General features: G+C 46.8%; 1 protein-coding gene across 1 annotated transcript in view; it reads right to left on the bottom strand.

Annotated features, from left to right (window-relative positions):
* Positions 1-20327, bottom strand: part of LINGO1 (leucine rich repeat and Ig domain containing 1) — a 104519-nt gene that overhangs the window by 24882 nt on the left and 59310 nt on the right. The window lies entirely within an intron of this gene.

Genomic DNA, 20327 nt, shown 5'->3' with positions numbered 1-20327 from the left:
CGTGGCGGGGAGGAAAGTTTAACTAAGCTGACAGAGCACAGCCAGGGCAGACTGCCTTCTTTTTTAAAAGGGGAGAGAAGTCCCCAAACAACATTTCAGAGTCAGCTAATGAGAAGCAATCATAAATTACAGTCCTGATGTTCACCCTTGAACCAGCTGCTTGAGAGAGCATCTCTTAAGGCTCTAACTACTGACTTCAGCAAATCTCCACATGCACTGGAGGAAGGGGGGGGGGACTTGCCGGGGACATTAGGGTTTGCAGTGGAATGGCTGAAGAATAAACAAGAGGCATGTCGGCATGCTTTGAAGAAGGCTGCATTTGTGGGAAGCCATTCAGGAAAAGAAGGCAGGGGTAACTACGGCCTTCCTGTGTTTGAGAACTTCAGTACATGGGAGAAGCCATCTTCTCCCCTCCCGCCATACAATTATCCAGGAAGAGTCATGAAGTACTACCACATCCTGGAGCGTTTCCGCAAACTTTTTCAAGCTGGGTGGCAGATACTGCACTTTTTAGCCTCCGAGCAGCTTGAAGTTGTAAAAGTAAAAAGAAAAAAAAAAAAAAGATAAATGTACACAGAGTAAAGGGCAGCTTTCAGGACAGCTTTCAGAGTACTTTGTAAAGCGCAAGTACTCAAACCACGCGGCAGAGTGGTTTGCTGAATGTTCTAATCTATGTTCCAATCAAGCACTCATCTGGGGGAGGAGCTTGCAAATTTTATGCAAACGCATGTCCTCATTTGTCTTCATTTTTGGTGATGCATTTCCTCGTTTTTGGCTATGTGTAAGTGGCCACCCTACATAGCCATGACTGTGGCATTGCCTAGGACTCATCCTTGTGTCTCCATTTTGAAATTTCAGTAAAGCCCCCAGTCATTCGCAGCCCTCCCGAGTGCACCAGCTAAATCAAATCTTATTGAACTCAGCGACGGTTTAGAGATAAAGACTCCAGGTTTACAAATAAATATTTAACAACCTTTCCTGCTGCTAAGAGACTTGCTTCTACAGACCTCGGGCTCTGCACTAAGTATTCTTGTAGCTATCTACAAAGCAGCAAAACAAAAGGGAAATGCGTATTTAATTTCCAAATATGCTTACGCCTCTTTTGCCTACTAACCATTTATTCAGAGGGTCTCCTCCCTGCCTCCCTCCACTTCCATTTTTCATGAAGGAGTCTACCAACATCGAAACAGGGTCAGGCAAATAATTTCTTTGCATTGGTAGCACATATGGGTATACACGTGTGTCAGAGGGATGCAATGGGGTAATAAAATCTGGTTCCTATCAGCTGCCAAGAATGAGCTGCAGGGAAAAGGTTCAGTTTGGTGCACCAGAGGAAGCTGAGCAAAGGCACTCCTAGCCATAACAGCCTCTTGGGCATCCTGGAGATATTGTCCTGCTCTAGACTGAGCCCTGGCTCTTTGCAAGCAAAGACAGGGAGCCATGCAATAGAATAGTCAATTTGGCAAGCAAATAGTCAAGCACACAGATTTCAGTCCAAGGAGGTTTAGGCTAAGGCAAGAGTGGTCAAAATCCTGGCAGAAGTCAGAGCACAGGCAGGCAGACCACAAGGATCAGGCAACAGCAGGAGTGGTCAAGGTAACAGGGAAGAGGTCAAACACAGTAAATCAGTCAGGTAATTTACTGAGTTCAGAAGCAGGGTCAAGGAACGGTCCAGGGTCAGTAGCACAGAGCATCCATCACGACACAAGGTAGCAATTACTGGAACTAGCAGAGGCATCATTTCCAGCAGCTCTCAAGTTACCAGTGAGAGTTGATATAGCTAAAGCTACTAGAACCCCCACCCAGTGCTCAGCTGCTTCCTGTTAGAGGCTTGTCAGATGTCCTCCTCATGAGGGCCAGACTCATGAGTAGTCCTCTTCAGTAAGCAAGCACTCCTTCACCTGGCAACCATTCTATCATGGACCTTAAGGCGCAGGCATTCTCGGGGGCTAGGTGGTGGTTCAGCATCTTCCTCTGCTTCAGAATTGGAACTCCTCACCTCTCCAGGAGGCAGATTCAAAGGCATCACCCCTGAGGGTCCTGGACTGTCTGGCTAATGCCAGGGTCTCCTGAGGGGCCAACTCTGAGGATGACTCTGGTGGCGACATGACACCTGGGACCATGCCAGATGTAACTGTAATATACGAATCTACAATATGCAACATACAAAACGACATTGTTGTCCTTTCTTTTTCCCTCAGGGTTTTTGGTTTGTTGCACTGCTTCTGTAGGTGGCAACAGCATCAACTGTGGTGAGGCTTCCACTTTCCTGAGGCAGAATTTTGAATTCCTTTTGGTGGTATTGTTGAGCTTACCTAATGGCTGCAAGGCGCTGTGTGTGTTTTCTCTCTCTGCTACACATCTTTCCATGGCTCTGCAGCCTCCAGGGCTGCCTGCACTTCCGGAACTGAAAAAGCCCCATGGGAGGAATTGTCCCATGACTAGGGATGTATGAAAGTTCCGCCATGGATCTTGGGGAGGCCGAATGCCAGCGCATTCGGCCCCCCGAAATTGGTGGCGGAACGGCCCGCCACCCCCCACCCCCCCCTTGGATGGGACTTACCTGGGGCGGATCTTCCTGGTGGCGGCGGCTCCAGCTGTGGCGGCGGTTTGGCGGCGGTTTGGCGGCAGCGGCTGCGGTGGCCGGTCTTCTGACCGGCTGCCGCTGCCGCCATTTCCAGTTAAAAAACCCCCAAAAAACGTGATAGGCTACGTAAAGATTTATGTAGCCTATCACGGCTAGATTTTTTTAAAAAAACGTGACAGGCTATGTAAATGTTTACGTAGCCTATCACGGCTGACTTAAAAACCAAAACAAAACGCGCGTACACAAATGGTGGCACCAATGGGCAGAATCGCTGTGGAGCACAGCCGGCTAGCCAGGATTCAGGGGGGGGGAGGAACGGAGCGCCTCCCCCCCCAGCCAGGATTCCGGGGGGAGGGACGGAACGCCTCCCCCCCAGCATCAGCATAATCCGCGGAAAGGTAAGTCACTTTCGTACATCCCTACCCATGACGTCTTCCTCATGGTGGCTTTAACTGCAGTGCAGGAAGCCAAGGAGGCTACAGGCTGCCACAGAGATTACTGTACAAAGTCTGACAGGACAGTCATGCACGCTCCTCAGCCACCTCATAAGCAGAAGCCCAACCCCAACCCATGAGAATTTCTCCGAAATTTCTCCTTTAAATTTCTTTTCGAAAGCAACTTCTTTTCTATCAAATGGAAGGAGAACGGTTGAAAAAAAGGGGGAGAAATTTTCAGCACAGCACTAGTATGCATACCAAAGACACAAATCCCTTTTTGACCAACATTAATAGCCCCACCCTATTTCCCATTCTTTGTGCGTATTCAGCATTTCCCCGAATGTAGAAAGAGATATTTGCCACCCCCAGCCCTCCATCAGCACCTCAAGAAATGTTCCTAGCCTCATTGAAAACATTGGGCTTCTTTCCCCATTCCTCAGATCTTTTTCGCTGAGGAGGGAATGCAGTGTTCACTTCAAATTTTGTTTGGGGCAAAATAATTCTGGTGCCAACTTTAGCAAAAAGAGAACTTTATAATAAAGAAAAACGAACAGTCAAATTTCTTCCCGTTGCTTGAGAAAGAAGGGTGGAAGGATACATAAAGGTATGATCATGCCAACCTCTCTGGGGCTCAAACCAGGAGCTTTGTGGCTTAGGTGTGGACTCCCTACTCTTGGTACCACCAGACTGCTGGTTGGAGGAGGGATTGGCATACAGTTCAAACCAGAATACTAATACCACAGACCAGAACCCCCCTGGAGTGCCATTTTTCTTGGTAGAAAGGCAGGGTAAAAATCAAGGAAACAAAGAAACAAATAAGTCTCCTGGTCTGGGTATCATATGAACCTGGAAGTAGGGATGTCCATCACTGGGAAATCCGGTCCTTTTTTGACTCGACAGAGTTCTGCGGTGTGTACAACTGGATTTGCTTTGTGAACTAAGCTGTGGGCCTTTCCCCAAATTCTGGGAACTTTTTAATGCTTTTCCCTGCAGGTTCTGCAATTTGCACACATTTCTGAGAAATGGTGCAAATTTGGCCTTAATCTGCGCAAATGTGCCCACGATTTGCGCAAATTGCTCAGAAATCTGTGCAAATTGCTCAGACATTTGTGCAAATTGCAGAACCTGATGGGGAAAATGTGCCAAATGCCTGGAAAATCCACAAAATGGCCCAATTCACTGCAGACCAAGTCAGGCACCCCAGCAGGAACCAGAACAAAGTCTGGGGGACTGGACCTAGAAAAACTAGCCAAACTCCATCCCCACAACGGGTATCTCTGACATCCCTAATTGGAGGCCAGTCTTACGACTACCTGCTATACAGTAGCTGAGAATTTTCCCAGCAAGAATAGATTGTTCCCTGTTATAACACAAAGTATTTTCGAGTGGCTTGGTCTTGAATGGGTAATTAAGACCCATTCGCTTTACAAAAAACCTGTCCCTGGTGGAGATGAAAACTGCTCCAACTGATTTGTTGATATGGATCAACACAGCTGCCTGCATTTTTGGACTCTGCTTGGGGGGCTATGGGGACTGTCAGGATGAGTAACTCCACTTCAAAATTTAAGACTACACTACTGGGTTGAACTCCATGCAATCGGGAATTGACAAACTGTGTTTCTGGTAGTGTGAACGTGCTTACACCGCCCTTGCAGACCTTCTCCATCAACACGAGGAGGGGCTGGGGCTGGAGCACATGTCCTCTGCTCCTTCCACTTTCATCAGGGAATGGCTGAAGAGGGCTTCTCCAATGGTGTAGTGGAGGCAAGGCTTGCAGGGATGAAGCACTGGTGATTTTTTTATTAGCAGGAACACTGACACCATCTGCCACCCTGCTTGGATTTCTCAGTTTATTCTGAGCTTAGCTACAATCCGCAAAGAAGCATTGGATGGAGGTTGAGGGGGGGGGGATGAATTTTCCCAACAACAATATATTGTTCCCTGTTGTAATGCAAATTTTTTGGGTGGTGGTGGCGGCCTGGTCTTGGATGGGCAATTAATACCCATTAACTCCACAAAAGGCTTGCTCTTGGAGGAGATGAAACCTGCTAGAACTGGTTTGTTGCTATGGACCAACACGGCTGCCAGCATTTTTTACCTCTCCTTGGAGGTGTGGCTACAGGGGCGGTCATGATGAGCATCTGCACTTCAGAATTTACCATTACACCCCTCCTGCTATACAGTTCCCAAACCTGCAGCATTCCTTTAGTGTGGGCAACTGATTAATGAGGGGATCCAGCAGGTCCACCCTGTAACTGCTCATCCTCCCTTTTGACTGACGGATCACTCTGTTCCAGGTAGCTGCTGCCACTCCAGCCACGGAGGGAAGAATTTTCTAGCACTCAGTCTTGAGTGCCTGTGAATTTATGTGCCACCATTACACTTATTTTGAGCTGGGATGGGCAGAAGATAGATCTCCAGAGGTATGGGACTTCAACTCCCAGAAGCCCCTGCCAGCATGGCCAGTGGTCAGGAATGTTGGGAGTTGAAGTCCAAAATATCTGGAGATCTACTTTCTGCCCATCCCTGATTTAGAATGTAGGCTGCTCAGAGAGAACAAGGTTGGCCTCTCTGGTGTGTCTCGACAACACTACACACCTAGGGCCGACTCTACCATTGGGCAGGGTGAGGTGCTTGCCTCAGGCAGCAGATGCTGAGGGGTGTGGAGTAGGCAAAGCTGTGTGTGCCACATGACTTGCTCTTTGCCCCCAAAGCTAGGCTTCTGTTCTCAGGTGCAATACAGAATGGTGTCCCATCCATCACCAGTGCTGAAGGAAGATTCAACTGCCAATCTAGTTGTCTTTTGTACAGGGAATGGCAGAGTCGCCATCTCGTCCTTCACCTCAGGCAGCAAAATGACTTGGGCCATGTCAGGCTTCCCTTTTTGCCCAGCTGAGAACTCCAAGAGCCAAATCAACACTCAGACCAGGGGCTGCATTTCCAAGGCTTTAATTTCATTTACCCTAACAAGGCATACAGATGCAAATTGCTAGAGACTCACAGACTACAAAAGAAACAGCCTTCAGGGAGTTCAAAGGGAAACTACGAAAGTTGGTCTCCATTTGGGAAAAAGGCGGCAAGCTCTCTCAACTTAAGGGGTGGGAGGGGAAGATCTCCCCCTCTCCCGCGACACTTCTAGGCGCAGCTGTTGACGCTGAGCCAATCGGGCAGGGCACTGAAGTTCAGCCCCTGTGACTTCCCGCTTGTTCAGGATGTTCTTCCCTCACCTCCCCGTGTTTGCTATCACTCCTAGGGATGTGTGATGGGGGCGGGGCTCTCCATGCAGCTGTGCCTCTGAAGCCTGGGAAAGTTCCTCCCCCACATGTTGCAGCTCTTCCTCAGAATCTGAGCTACTCTGACACTCTGTGTTCTCAGACGCAACCCTGACAGGCCAACCCTGTACACACCCCAGTTACTTCATAGTCATGACAGCAATCCAAAGAATACTATTTGTGGCTGGCTCAAAGATCTTCACTTCGAGCGGTTCACCGCTCAAAGTTCAGGATTGAATTTCCCCAGTTTATAAGCCTGCAGCACATTGTGAGTTGAGCCCGACACAACACCGCCCCCCGACACACACACTTTCATGTTCAGGCCTGGTTTGTAAAGGGTTCACTACCATGCCTCTCCCAACTAGATCGCTACTGCCACTAGCCCTCCCTGCCAGCGGTTTCCTCCTTTCCAAGAGTACATTTTGGGAAAGGCCAGGGATGGTGAGAGCTGGCAGGGAATGCTCCTGGGCTCTGAATGATCTGACATTATGAGCTGGAACAGAACTCTCTCGGAACACCCATCCCCACCACAACCTTTCTCTGAGAAAGCTTGAAAAGACTGAGCCAACAGCCAAGCGAGCCAAGGGGAACCCGCCCATCACTAGTTACGAGTGCATTGTTTGACGATGGGTCACCTTGGGAGGGAAATAGAAAATGACACTGAAAATACTTTTTGCTGTATTGATGCTCTGACCTTTGCTAGAATAGCCACACTAAACTTGTGATATCCCAGTCTGTATATAAAACGGCATGTAAATAAACGGGAGCAAGATACCAGAGGGCAGCAGAAATATTTGGTGGCAAAGCATTGCTTATATAGAGGAAGAGAAAAGACTGCAAGCTTGGTATGGAGACAAATTGGAGGGAAAGTGACCAACTTACGTTTAAAAGCAAACAACACAGAGAATGCTTTCCTAGGCATGTCTATTCAGAAGTAAGTCCCCCTGAATTAAATTGGTCTTAGTTTCAGGTCAGTGTGCCTAGGCCTGCAGCCACAGAGGTTAATTCTGAAGGACCTTAGCTATCATATCCTCCGGTTTCAGCATACCCACTATCTGATTAAGTCTTGCCATTACTACAAAGCTGTGCTTTCCAGCATTTCTCCAAAAACCTCTGGCACTGGCCTTTTTCTGTCTGGTTATATGCGATATATTATTCTACATTAAGTAAGACTATATTTCCCTGTGGTGGGATAGCAACGTGAGCAAACAATTTCTGTGGGTCTGATCAATAACGAAGCCTACTAAATATTTATGGAACTTAACAACTCCAGTAATGTGCATTTTGTTAATCACTTAGAAAACGTATTTTAAAATACATTTGTGTACTTTTAACCTCTCTTATAACATCCACAGTTACAGTGGATAATTAGACCATGGCTACTAGTTACAATGGCTGTAAGCTACCTTTAGTATCAGAGGTAGTATGGTTCTGTATGCCAGGTGCTGGGGAACATGGGTGGGAGGGTGCTATTGCACTCATGTCCGGCTTGTGGGTTTCCCACAGGCAGCTGGTTGGCCACTGTGTGAACAGAATGCTGGACTAGATGGATCTTGGTCTGATCCAGCAGGAAGCTTTTTATGCTCTCATGCTTAAACAATATGTAAGGTTAAATGCCCCTTCATGGATCACTGCCTTGTTGTGGCGAAGGGGCTTGCGTAACTCAGTGAAGCCATAAGCTATGCCGTGCAGGGCCACCCAAGACGGACAGGTCATGGCGGAGAGTTCTGACAAAATGTGGTCCACTGGAGAAGGAAATGGCAACCCACTCCAGTATTCTTGCCAAGAAAACCCCATGGAACGTATCACAAGGTTAAAACATATGACGCCAGAAGATGAGCCGCTCAGGTCGGAAGGTGTCCAATATACTACTGGGGAAGAGCAGAGGTATTTCCAAGTAGTGCCAGAAAGAGTGAAGTGGCTGGGCCAAAGCCGAAAGGACACTCAGCTGTGGATGTGTCTGGTGGTGAAAAGAAAATCCGATGCTGTAAAGAACAATATTGTTTAGGAACCTGGAATGTCAGATCAATGAATCAAGGTAAGCTGGAGGTGGTCAAACATGAGATGGCAAGACTGAACATTGACATCTTGGGAATCAGCGAACTAAAATGGACAAGCATGGGCGAATTTAATTCAGGTGACCATCATATCTACTACTGTGGGCAAGAATCCCTTAGAAGAAATGGAGTAGCACTCATAGTCAATAAAAGGGTGGGAAAAGCAGTACTGGGGTACAATCTCAAAAATGATAGAATGATCTCAGTACGAATCCAAGGCAAATCATTCAACATCACAGTAATTCAAATCTATGCCCCAACCACTGATGCCGAAGAAGCTGAGGTTAGTCGGTTCTATGAAGACCTACAACACCTTCTACAACTAACACCAAAAAAAGATGTCCTTTTCATCATAGGGGTTTGGAATGCCAAAGTAGGAAGTCAAGAAATCACCGGGATAACAGGCAAGCATGGCCTTGGTGTACAAAATGAAGCAGGACAAAGGGTAATAGAGTTCTGCCAAGAGAACACGCTGATCACAGCAAACACTCTTTTCCAACAGCACAAGAGGCGACTCTAGACATGGACATCATCAGATGGTCAATATCGAAATCAGATTGATTATGTCTTTTGCAGCCAAAGATGGAGAAGCTCTATACAGTCAGTCAAAACAAGATCTGGAGCTGACTGTGGCTCAGATCATGAGCTGCTTCTTGCAAAATTTTGGCTTAAATTGAAGAACGTAGGGAAAACCACTAAAGCATTCAGGTATGACCTAAATCACATCCCTTATGAATATACAGTGGAGGTGAGGAATAGATTTCAGGGATTAGACCTGATAGACAGAGTGCCTGAGGAACTACAGAGGTCCGTAACATTGTTCAGGAGGCAGCAACTCAATCCATCCCAAAGAAAAAGAAATGCAAGAAAGCCAAGTGGCTGTCTGATGAGGCTTTACAAGTAGCTGAGGAAAGAAGGGAAGTGAAAAGCAAGGGAGAAAGGGGAAGATATATCCAACTGAATGCAGAGTTCCAGAGAATAGCAAGGAGAGACAAGAAGGCCTTCTTAAATGAACAATGCAAAGAAATCGAGGAAAACAACAGAATGGGAAAGACTAGAGATCTCTTCAAGAAAATTGGAGATCTCAAGGGAACGTTTTGTGCAAAGATGGGCATGATAAAGGACAAAGAAGGCAGGGACCTAACAGAAGCAGAGGAGATTAAGAAGAGATGGAAAGAATACACAGAAGAACTATACAGGAAAGATCTGAATGTCTCCGATAGCCATGATAGTGCGGTCACTGAATTTGAGCCGGACATCCTCGAGAGTAAAGTCAAGTGGGCCTTAGGAAGCATTATTAACAACAAAGCTGGTGGAGATGACAGTCTTCCAGCTGAGCTATTTAAAATCCTAAAAGATGATGCTGTTAAGGTGCTGCATTCAATATGCCAACAAATTTGGAACACTCAACAGTGGCCACAAGACTGGAAAAGGTCAGTTTACATTCCAATTCCAATGAACAGCAATGCCAAAGAGTGTTCAAACTACTGTACAACTGCGCTCATTTCACATGCCAACAAGGTGATGCTCAAAATCCTACAGGCTAGGCTTCAGCAGTATGTGAACTGAGAACTACTGGAAGTACAAGCTGGGTTTCAAAGAGGCAGAAGAACAAGAGATCAAATCGCCAACATTCGCTGGATCATGGAGAAAGCAAGAGAATTCCAGAAAAACGTCTATTTCTGCTTCATTGACTACGCTAAAGCCTTTGATTGTGTAGATCACAACAAACTGTGGCAAATTCTTAAAGAGATGGGAGTACCAGACCACCTTACCTGTCTCCTGAGAAACCTGTATGAGGGTCAAGAAGCAACAGTAAGAACCAGACATGGAACAACCTATTGGTTCAAAATTGGGAAAGGAGTACGACAAGGCTGCATATTGTTGCCCTGCTTATTTAACTTATATGCAGAGTACATCATGAGAAACGCCAGGTTAGATGAATCACAGTTCGGAATTAAGATGGCTGGGAGAATTATCAACAACCTCAGATACGCAGACGATACCACCCTAATGGCAGAAAGCGAAGAGGATCTAAAGAGCCTCTTGTTGAGGGTGAAAGAGGAGAGTGCAAAAGCTGGTTTGAAACTCAACATTAAAAAAACTAAGATCATGGCATCTGGCCCCATCACTTCCTGGCATATAGAAGGGGAAGAAATAGAAGCAGTGACAGATTTTATTTTCTTGGGCTCCAAGACCACCGCAGACGGTGACTGTAGCCATGTAGGGATGTACGAAAGGTACTTACCTTTCGTGAATTATGTTTATGGTTGGGGGGGAGTCGTTCCGTCCCTCCCCCTGGAATCCTCGCTGGGGGGGGAGGCGCTCCGTTCCTCCCCCCCCAGAATCCTGGCTGGCCGGCTGTGCTCCGCAGCGATTCTGTGGAGCTGCTGGCCGGCTCCGCCAGCAGCCGGACAGCCGGCTGCTGGCTAGCAGGGACGCAAATGGTGGCGGCTGCAGCCACCGCCGTTTGCGTCCCTGCAGTCAGCCGTGATAGGCTACGTAAATGTTTACGTAGCCTATCACAGCTGACTTAAAAAAAAAACAAAAAACGCGCGTACACAAATGGCGGCGGCCACGGCCGCTGCCATTTGCGTTCCTTATTTTGGCACGTCTTAGACTACGTAAACATTTACGTAGACTAAGACGGCGAAAATAAGGGGAACGCAAATAGCGTAGTAAAGATTTACGTAGCCTATCACTTTTTTTTTTTTTTAAACTGGAAATGGCGGCGGCGGCGGCAGCCGGTCAGAAGACCGGCCGCCGCCGCCAGACCGCCGCCAGAGCCGCCACCGCCGCCAGGAAGATCCGCCCAAGGTAAGTCTCGTCCCGGGGGGGGGTGGCAGGGGGATGGCGGGCTGTTCCGCCACCGATTTCGGGGGGCCGAATGCGTTGGCATTCGGCCTCCCCGAGATCCGTGGCGGAACTTTCGTACATCCCTATAGCCATGAAATTAAAAGACGCTTGCTCCTTGGGAGGAAAGGTATGGCAAACCTAGTTAGCATAGTAAGAAGCAGAGACATCACCTTGCTGACAAAGGTCCGCATAATCAAAGCTATGGTTTTCCCAGTAGTAATGTATGGCTGTGAGAGCTGGACTATAAGGAAGGCTGAACGCTGAATAACTGATGCTCTCGAACTGTGGTGCTGGAGAAGACTCTTACGAGTCCCCTGGACTGCAAGGAGGTCAAATCAGTCCATCCTAAAGGAAATCAACCCTGACTGCTCATTGGAAGGACAGATACTGAAGCTGAAGCTCAAATATTTTGGCCATCTAATGCGAAAAGACACTGGAAAAGACCCGGATGCTGGGAAAGATTGAAGGCAAAAGGAGAAGGGGATGGCAGAGGATGAGATGGCTATATAGCATCACCGATGCAATGAATATGAACTTGAGCATGCTCTGGGAGAGAGCGGAGGACAGGAAGGCCTGGTGTGCTATGGTCCATGAGGTCACAAAGAGTCGGACACGACTTAACGACTGAACAACAACCACAAGGTTAAATGCCTGCTCTGTTGAATGAGACCTGAATGATTAGAGCATTTCCCCTGGCAATGGATGGCTCTCCAGCTGCTGCATGAAGACCTCCAGAAAGGGAGAGACCACCCACTTGTCAGTTACTGGTTCCATTGTCAAACTGGTCTTACCATTACGATATTTTTCCTAATGTTCAGATGAAATCTCCCATCCTTTAACTTAAGCCCATTAGATCTAGTCCTATACTCTGGGGCAGCAGGGAACAAGTCTTTCCCTCTTCTATGTGAGAACCCTTCGGGTATGTGAAGAGTGCTCTCATGTTCCCCACCATCGGTCTCTTCTCTTCTCTTCTCTTCTCTTCTCTTCTCTTCTCTTCTCTTCTCTTCTCTTCTCTTCTCTCCTCTCCTCTCCTCTCCTCTCCTCTCCTCTCCTCTCCTCTCCTCTCCTCTCCTCTCCTCTCCTTTCAGCTAAACATACCCAGTTCCTTCAAGCATTTCCCATATGACTTGCTTTCCATACCACTGACCATCTCCATTGCTGTCCACTGAAGCCATTCCGATTTGTCAACATCCTTCTTAGAGTGAGGCATCCTGAACTAGACCCAGTCACCATTCCTCATGCCATCAACAATGGCTGAACTCCCCCTCCAGACAGATTCCTCTCTCTTATCAAAGCAGCTGCTGCCAATCACCCACCTTCCTTTTGTCTTTCAAATGTCCCTTACCTCCTCCTTTTGTTGATGGCTGTTCAAAGCACAGCAATCCCAGAACAGACCTGCAGTTCACTGGGAGATGGACACATGCATATGATGTACCAACTCCTGCTGTGCCCACGTTGGTCTGAATTCTCAGCTGCCTTTGGACTGATGGCCCTTCAGTTTTGTCATATAAGGAAGGAAAGCGCAACAAACAAATCCCTTGCAGGATCGTACTCAGATGCCATAGTTCCCCAATGTTGCACTGCTTCTGTCCTATTCCCTGGTGCGTAGGTGGGGCTGGGGGCAGGTGAATCAGGGGCTGAAGGTACAGCAGAGGAGCAAGCAGAGCCAGAGTCCACAAACAGCCCGAGTCAGATCCAGGGTAACAGGTAGCAAGCCAGGCAGTACAGATAAAAGGGGATGCACAAAGAGAGTAGTCGAACCCAGGCCAAGGTCACTTACAGAGAGTAGTCCAAGCAGAAGGCAGGGCCCACAAGCAGGAGAGCAGGCTGGATAGAGTCAAATACAGATGTTGTTTCCAGCAGCTCCTGTAAGCTTCTACTGGGCTTTTTATTCTGGAGCTGCCACAGCCCCACTGAAGTCCCAGCCACAGTGATTCACTTCAGTTGCAGAGAGTCCTCTTCATGAGGAGGGCCCTTTCCTCCCGAGTAGACCTCTGCTGCAGCCTGGCACTTCATCAATGTTCTGAGTTGGGCCTGCCTCCTCCGGCGCTGTCACTCCCTGGGACTTGTGGGGCACTCCGCCCCTCTTCTGAGGCAGACTCCCCCTCTTCCTGGGGGGTTGGGACCTCAATGGACTCTCTCAAGGATCCTCTTGCAGCGTGGGCCTTGGCAGGGCCTGGGCATCGTCCTCTGTTGGGGCCTCTAACTCTTCCTCCTCGGAGGAATCTTCCAATGGGGTCATCACTGCTTCGTTAAAATGAACAGTAATTCATCTTGTGGACTGTCCAAATAGCATGGTATTGAATGTTCCAAAGACGTTTCCTTGATACTGTTTTTGATTAATGAAGCCCATCAAAAGAGTTTTAGAGTTAATTTCGTAGGAAGAACAGAAACTTGTGGATATGAGCCAACATCAAACCACAGTTTTAAGAAGATGGCTTGATTTGACACGCCATAGTTTAAAACAGAGGAAGGCAACCTCTGGCCTTTGGGCCTAATCCAGCCTGCAGTGGCTTGAGCACCCTCCATGGGCCCTGCCCCCTTCCCTTCCCTCCCCTACCCCCAGGGAAAGTGCCACAAAAGGGAATCCCTTTGTTATCATCATTCAGAGAGATTGGAGATAAGCTGGGGATTCCCCTGCGCCACTTCGAGTGTCACTTGCGTCCCCGATCAGGGCACAAGCACTGAGCAACTGGGCTAATCTGGGACTTGCTGGAGCTGGGTCTTCCAAGCTATGGCCGAGTCCCCTTTCTGGGTGCAGAGAGAACCATGGAGCTTCATGCCTTTCTCTCCATGGAGGTTTTTTTTTTAGTGGGCAGGGTCAATGACATCATGAGAGGTGCCAGGACTTTGGGGTGAGGCCCCACCCCCTGACGTCATCTGGCCCACTGGCTTGCTCCTACGGAATAATCTGGCTCCTGGATCAATGGAAGCGGAAGCTTCTGATGTCTTGGGGCTGCACTGGAGAAGGTGGTGGAGTGCACAAACACGAGGCTAACCATGGCTCATCGACATAATGCGGAACCAAGTCTTGGCTTTATGAGCAAACTCTCCCAATGTGTTTGCTGTCATCAGTTACAAAAGTCTCTTTTACCAGTTGTTTTGTCAGGTTACAGTGATCTAAGGCTATTGCTTGTCCCTACCTCTCACCTCACCTCTTCCAATTGACAAAATGAGCCTGAACCAATGAATTTGGTGTCAGAGGAAAACCAGACTGTAAAACTATATGGTTTGCCATGTATTTCCAAATGCAGAGTCCCTCAAATTATTATTTTCAGAATCTGAATTCCCACGATTGTAGCAACAAATTTGCCGAGTTTAGTAACAGTGGGGAAAGGTGATAATTTCTTAGTTAAAGAGATGTTAAAGCTGAATATTTTCCTTTTTAAAAAAGTAGATAATTGCAATGTGATAGAAAAGATTCCTCAAAAACATCTTTGTGCAAATATGCATCTTTTAAAAATCCTATTTGGTGCCATTTGTTTTCCTCGTCTTTGGCTGCTTTAGCTTCACTTTTATTCACGTTAAAATGTAGAACCCAAATTTAGTCCTCCAAGTGGGCAACAAGACGTTAAATATAAAACACTGAGCATGAAAATCTCCCCACCCCAGCTGCTATTTTCTCCCTCCTTCCTGCATTCTTTACATTGGTATCCCACCTAATCAGGAATCACACAGTGAAAGGGATGGTGTTCCAACACCACATAGATCAGGCATGCAGAAAAGGAATCTTCTTTTCTCTCTTTCTGATGCAAGTTGATCTTGAGTATATTGAAAAGATACATTAAGCCTTACTGAGTTAAGTAAGTTAAGCCTTACTGAGACTCTTAGCAGCTAAGGTAGCCTGGGAAAGCATGTTGTCCTAGGAACATAGAAACAGCTGTCTCATACTGAGTGAGAATTCAGACTTCTCAAACTGGGGAGAGGTAACAAGCGGGGTACCGCAGGGCTCAGTCCTGGGCCCAGTGCTCTTCAGCATTTTTTATTAATGACTTGGAGGAGGTGGTGCAGGGAATGCTGATCAGATTTGCAGATGGCACAAAATTGGGCGGGATAGCTAATACTTTGGAAGACAGAAACAAAATTCAAAGCCATCTTGATAGACTGGAGTCCTGGGCAGAAAACAACAGGATGAGATTTAATAGGGATAAATGCCAAGGTCCGCACCTAGGAATAAGAAACCAAATGCACAGTTACAAGATGGGGGATACATGGCTCAACAACACTACAAGTGAGAAGGATCTTGGAATTGTTGTCAATCACAAGCTGAATATGAGCCAACAATGTGATGTGGCTGCAAAAAAGGCAAACACTATTTTGGGCTGCATTAATAGAAGCATAGCTTCCAAATCCCAGGAAGTACTAGTTCCCCTCTACTCAGCACTGGTTAGGCCTCATCTGGAGTACTGTGTCCAGTTCTGGGCACCACACTTTAAGAGGGTCTTGTAGGCCCCTTCCAACCCTACTATTCTATGATTTTATGATTCTACCCTTGGTCCATCTAGCCCAGTATTGTTGACACTGACTGGCAGCAGCTCTCCAGGGTTTCAGGCAGGATTCTTTCCTAGCCCTACCTGGAGATGTCAGGGATTGAACCTGGGACCTTCGGCATGCAAGGCAGCGGCCTTACCACTGAGCTACGGCCCCTCCCCTGACTTACAAAGAATGGATGTCTGAAATGCAGGATATTATGGTTCATGCACCTGCTGACTTGCCAGGTTCATGAAGCTAAAATTCATGGGAATCACTCCTCTTTTCTAGAAATATGGTTCTTATAAATGCATCTTGTTCCTTTTGCTGACTCGTGTATACTGTTTTTAAGCTGTCTTGTGTAAAGCTATGTTGTGTTATTGTTGGGTTTTTTTTTGCTGTTAAATGTTTTTAGTTCAAAGTTGTTTTTACTTATATGTTGTTTATCTATATTGTCCATATGCTTTTACGTAAATGGCTTTTAAACTTTGTATATTGCATTTTAATATTTTAATTTTTGTAAACTGTCCAGAGAGCTTTGGGTATGGGGCGGTATAGAAATGTAATAAATTAAAAATAAAATTTCTTTGTAGTGATGGTTGGGGGAGAGCAGAAGTCTTTATTATGCCCTTTGATTGAAAATATATGTAATTTTTGCTGCTTTTTTTCCTCAGTGTTTTTGTGAATTTTTCACTTACTGTGGTTTCTATTATGGAATTCAATATTTCGTGAATCAGCTCTCCCCAGTGATGCAGACTGATTATTGAGCTGTTGGATTTCAATTTGTATTTATCATTTTGATGTTCTTATTTATTTCAGGTGCCTTTCTGCTGAAAACTTAGTAAAGATCATAGAAAGAAAGAAAGAAAGAAAGAAAGAAAGAAAGAAAGAAAGAAAGAGAAATCTGGAAGGCCAAACTAAACAGGCTTGTTATTTCAGTGACAAACTAGATGGTATTTGAAACATGTATATGCATTAAGGCTGTACAGCCCCCCCCCCCCCCCCGCTGCTTTGGAGGACGATTTGGAACTTCTGAATTGGCCTTGACCTGCCTTGGCCTGATTAGGACCTGGTCTGACCCACTTCAGAATCCAGAGCCAAAACAGGATTCGGACATCCGAATTCTCCCCCCCCCTGCCCAGCCCTGAGAGCCCCCTGCTCCTTACCTGGTCCGAGGGGGAGTGCCCACAGCTGTCGCCATCTTTGAGGGAGTCACCATTTTCTTTTAAAATGGCAACTCTTCTTCTTCCTGAAATTAAATGTTGTGTAGATTGTGGCTGTAAAGGGGCCCATCTACGCAACATTCTTGGTGACCCCTTGAAGAGGGCAACAGCTGTGGGTGCTCCCCATGGGCTCAGGTAAGGAGCCGGGGGTGTGGGCAGCTGTCTGGATCAGACCAAAGTGGTCTGAAGTGCTTTGCCCCGATCCCAAGTCATTCCGGAACCAGACTGATTCGGTCCGAATCACCCCGATCCACTTCAGGATTCGGGATTCAGACCAAAGTGGTGCTCAGCCCGAGTTTGCATTTCACATATCTGATATATATATTTGTAAGATTTGTACAATGTCGCATCAAGAACGGGGGTTAACCTCACCCCCTATACTGCTATAAACTTCCATTGTTGCCAGTAGAAGCTTCACTCTCACAGCGTATAACACTGTGTGTGTGTATGTGTGAGCACTGCAGCATGGGTGTGTGTGTGTGTTAAATCCCTTTCACTGTTGTTCATATCCCTGAACCTGATTACCACCCCTGCAGTTGCTATTTAAACAGCAGCAACAACTGATCTATACATTCATGCATTCCTCCTATCATCTGATTTGGCCCTGGAATGGCAACCCAGTTTGCAATGTGGCATGATGGAAATTCATTTTGCTTCAGGCAGTTTTCCTGCCATGCTTTGAATTCAGTTGGCCTGCAAATTATCACCCCCATGCAGACATCTTTTCTCCTCCTTTCATATCTCAGACTGCCACTGCCCTTCCACTTTGAGTTGGATTTTCTCACGCTCATCTTGCACACGCCTCAACAACCCGCCAACAAAGAATATGTTCTGCGAAATGATCAATAAGTAATTGTGAAGGCAGCTGAGCATGGCTCTGGTGCAAAGCCCTAGAGACTGGGGTGGGGGAAGGCAGGGGTGGGGGAAGGAGAAATCAATCTTACAGCAGGGGAAGAAAGCACAAAGTCTTTAGCTGTCACCTCTCTGCCTCTCAACATTCCCCTTGTCCACAAGACCAAGGAGTTCCTTTCCCTGTGCTATGCAAAGACTCTTGTTAGTTCAATATTTTCTGTCTCAAGCAAGTGATTTGGAGAATGAGATATTTTTCCCGCTGGCTTGCAGAAACGCAGAGAGCAGGAAACCGGTGGTATAATATCCCTAGAGAAATGCTGGAAGCTCCATCACTTGAGGCAAGTGGTTTAAAACTAGGTTAGACAAAACAGTGGTGAGCGATCTTCAGAAAAAGTGGCAGTAGCGGCAGCAGGGGAGGGGGGAATTCTGGTTAGGGGGAAATTGTGCATTGGCAAACATAGGCTAGCGTTATCAACTTTAACACAGGACAGGAACTTCCATTCAAAGACCAGGCATCATGGCCGAGTCCAAGCTGTGACCTCAAGTGTGTGTTCTGCAACCCAGGATCCCTGATGTAAGAGGCTACTGGCTTAAGAAGAGGGATTGTCGCTCAGAGGTAGAAGATGGTTTGGATGAATGCTTTGGATGCAGAAGGTCACAGGTTCGTTTCCTGGTATCTCTAGTTAAGAGGATCAAATAGCACGTGATGAAAAAGACCCTTTTCTGCCTGAGACCCTAGAAGGCCTCTGCCAGTCACAGCACATGATGGTAATCACGGGGTAAATAGACAAGTACTATGAGCTGGTAGAAGGCAACTTCCTGTGACCCAGGGAGTGCAAAAGGCAGAAGGTGTTGCTTTATTGACCTGGCAAGGCCAGGCTCCTCGTATGTATCCCCGGCCTGCCCAATGCAGAGGCTTCATACTGCTGGCCAATTGCAGGGGCCAATGCTGCCTGTTCCTGTTCTTTTCTTTTCCTGGAGAGGGCTCCGGGGGTGAGGATTTCAGGTGCCTCAAAGAGGTCACGAGCTGCAGTAGGCCCAATTTTAACCTGAGCCACAGTGCTGGGAGAGAGGCTGCTTAATCTAAATTTGCCCCACCCACCGAAGCACAAAAAGTGCAAAACGAGAGGCCCAATACAGATGCCTGTACTTCTTTCCTTCATCAGGGATATTTGCTGTCCCTGAGTTCTGACTGAAACCCGGAGCGGATTCATTGCCCCACTGACATTGGAGCCATCAGCCTCCGCTGCCTGCGGCTAACGTAAACCAGATTACCATCTAAGGATGCAACTGGCCTAAGAAAATATGCTCCCCCTTTAACTTGCATTTTGCATATCACCCACCAGGCCCTGAAGAGAAGATTAGTCTCCTCTGCTAGTGTTCGGCTGATAAAACAAATCCAGTTCCTCTCTTTCCATTGATACATTCAGAAGACTCAAGCAGTCGGGGGTTTTCTGGCACAAGGCCATTTGATTTTTGCAAGCAGGGGGTTGCATGTTTGGATGCATGCCAGCAAAACAAACAAACAAACCCAGACCCAACCCAACCCAACCTAACCAAACCCAACCCTCTGTAAACCACCCAGATCGCTTTAGCTATTGGGAGGTATAGAAATGTGATAAATGAAAGGAAACCCTCCTTGCATGGAGAAAACTAGAGACCCTGTTCTCAGCCTTTGCTCCACCATTGTGATGCAGGAACAAAAAGACTGTCCCGTTTTGCCGTTTTTGTGAAGGTCTCAGATTCAGTGTATGTGAGTGTGACAAACTATGATATGCATGCACAGTATTATTTTCAATTATTATTGTTGTTTCAGACATTGTGGCTATTCCATGGCAACAAGGTGGTAAATTATCCCAAAGTGTTCAGGGTATTTTGTAATTCCCTGACATGTGACCCAACCAGCTATGGTTTGTAGCACACCGTAAGGTGGGCAGTTTTATTGCTGATCAATTTGTATTGTGTTGTTTGTTTTTAGTGTTATGTTTCTTGTTGTTTTTCTGCCGTTGTATGTTATGTTCATCACTTTGAGGCCTTTGTGGAAAGTGGTATATAAATCTGAATAAATAAATAAATAAATAAATAAATAAATAACATTAGGACTCTCATGAGAAGCCTTTGAGGGCATTTACACCCACACACGTTATCTCAGAATGCATTTTGCCATCTCAGAAGAGATCCAAAGGAAATGTTTCGGCAGGTTTATCCGCTGCTCTGCAATTATCCGGAAGAGCGAAAATAAGAGAAGTGTGGAGGCATGTCCCACTAGCAGCTTTGAACAAGGTAGAGGAGAATGGATCAGACACCAGCTGCATGCCTAGATGTGTTCTACAAAATAGAGCAAGGAGTTGAACCTCTTTCACCTGGAGGGCTGAGTTCCATTTTGAAAAAGCTCTCAGGGGTCACATTCTAGTAGTGGGCAGGGCCACAGGTAAAAGGGGTGGGGCCAAAAATACAACCCCCCCGCATGTTTTAGCATAGAGCTCGTACTGCCAGTAATTGAGCCTTAGGAGACGCATTTCAACCTTTCAGAATGGGGAAGAAACTGCACAAAAGCTAGGATACCACCAAAT

Source organism: Heloderma suspectum, chromosome 11 (assembly GCF_057233095.1).
Source record: "Heloderma suspectum isolate Gila_16-S chromosome 11, 16-S_ref, whole genome shotgun sequence".
NCBI lineage: Eukaryota > Metazoa > Chordata > Lepidosauria > Squamata > Helodermatidae > Heloderma > Heloderma suspectum.
Note: the sequence above shows the minus strand (reverse complement) of the source record. Positions and strands in the feature narration are given on the sequence as shown.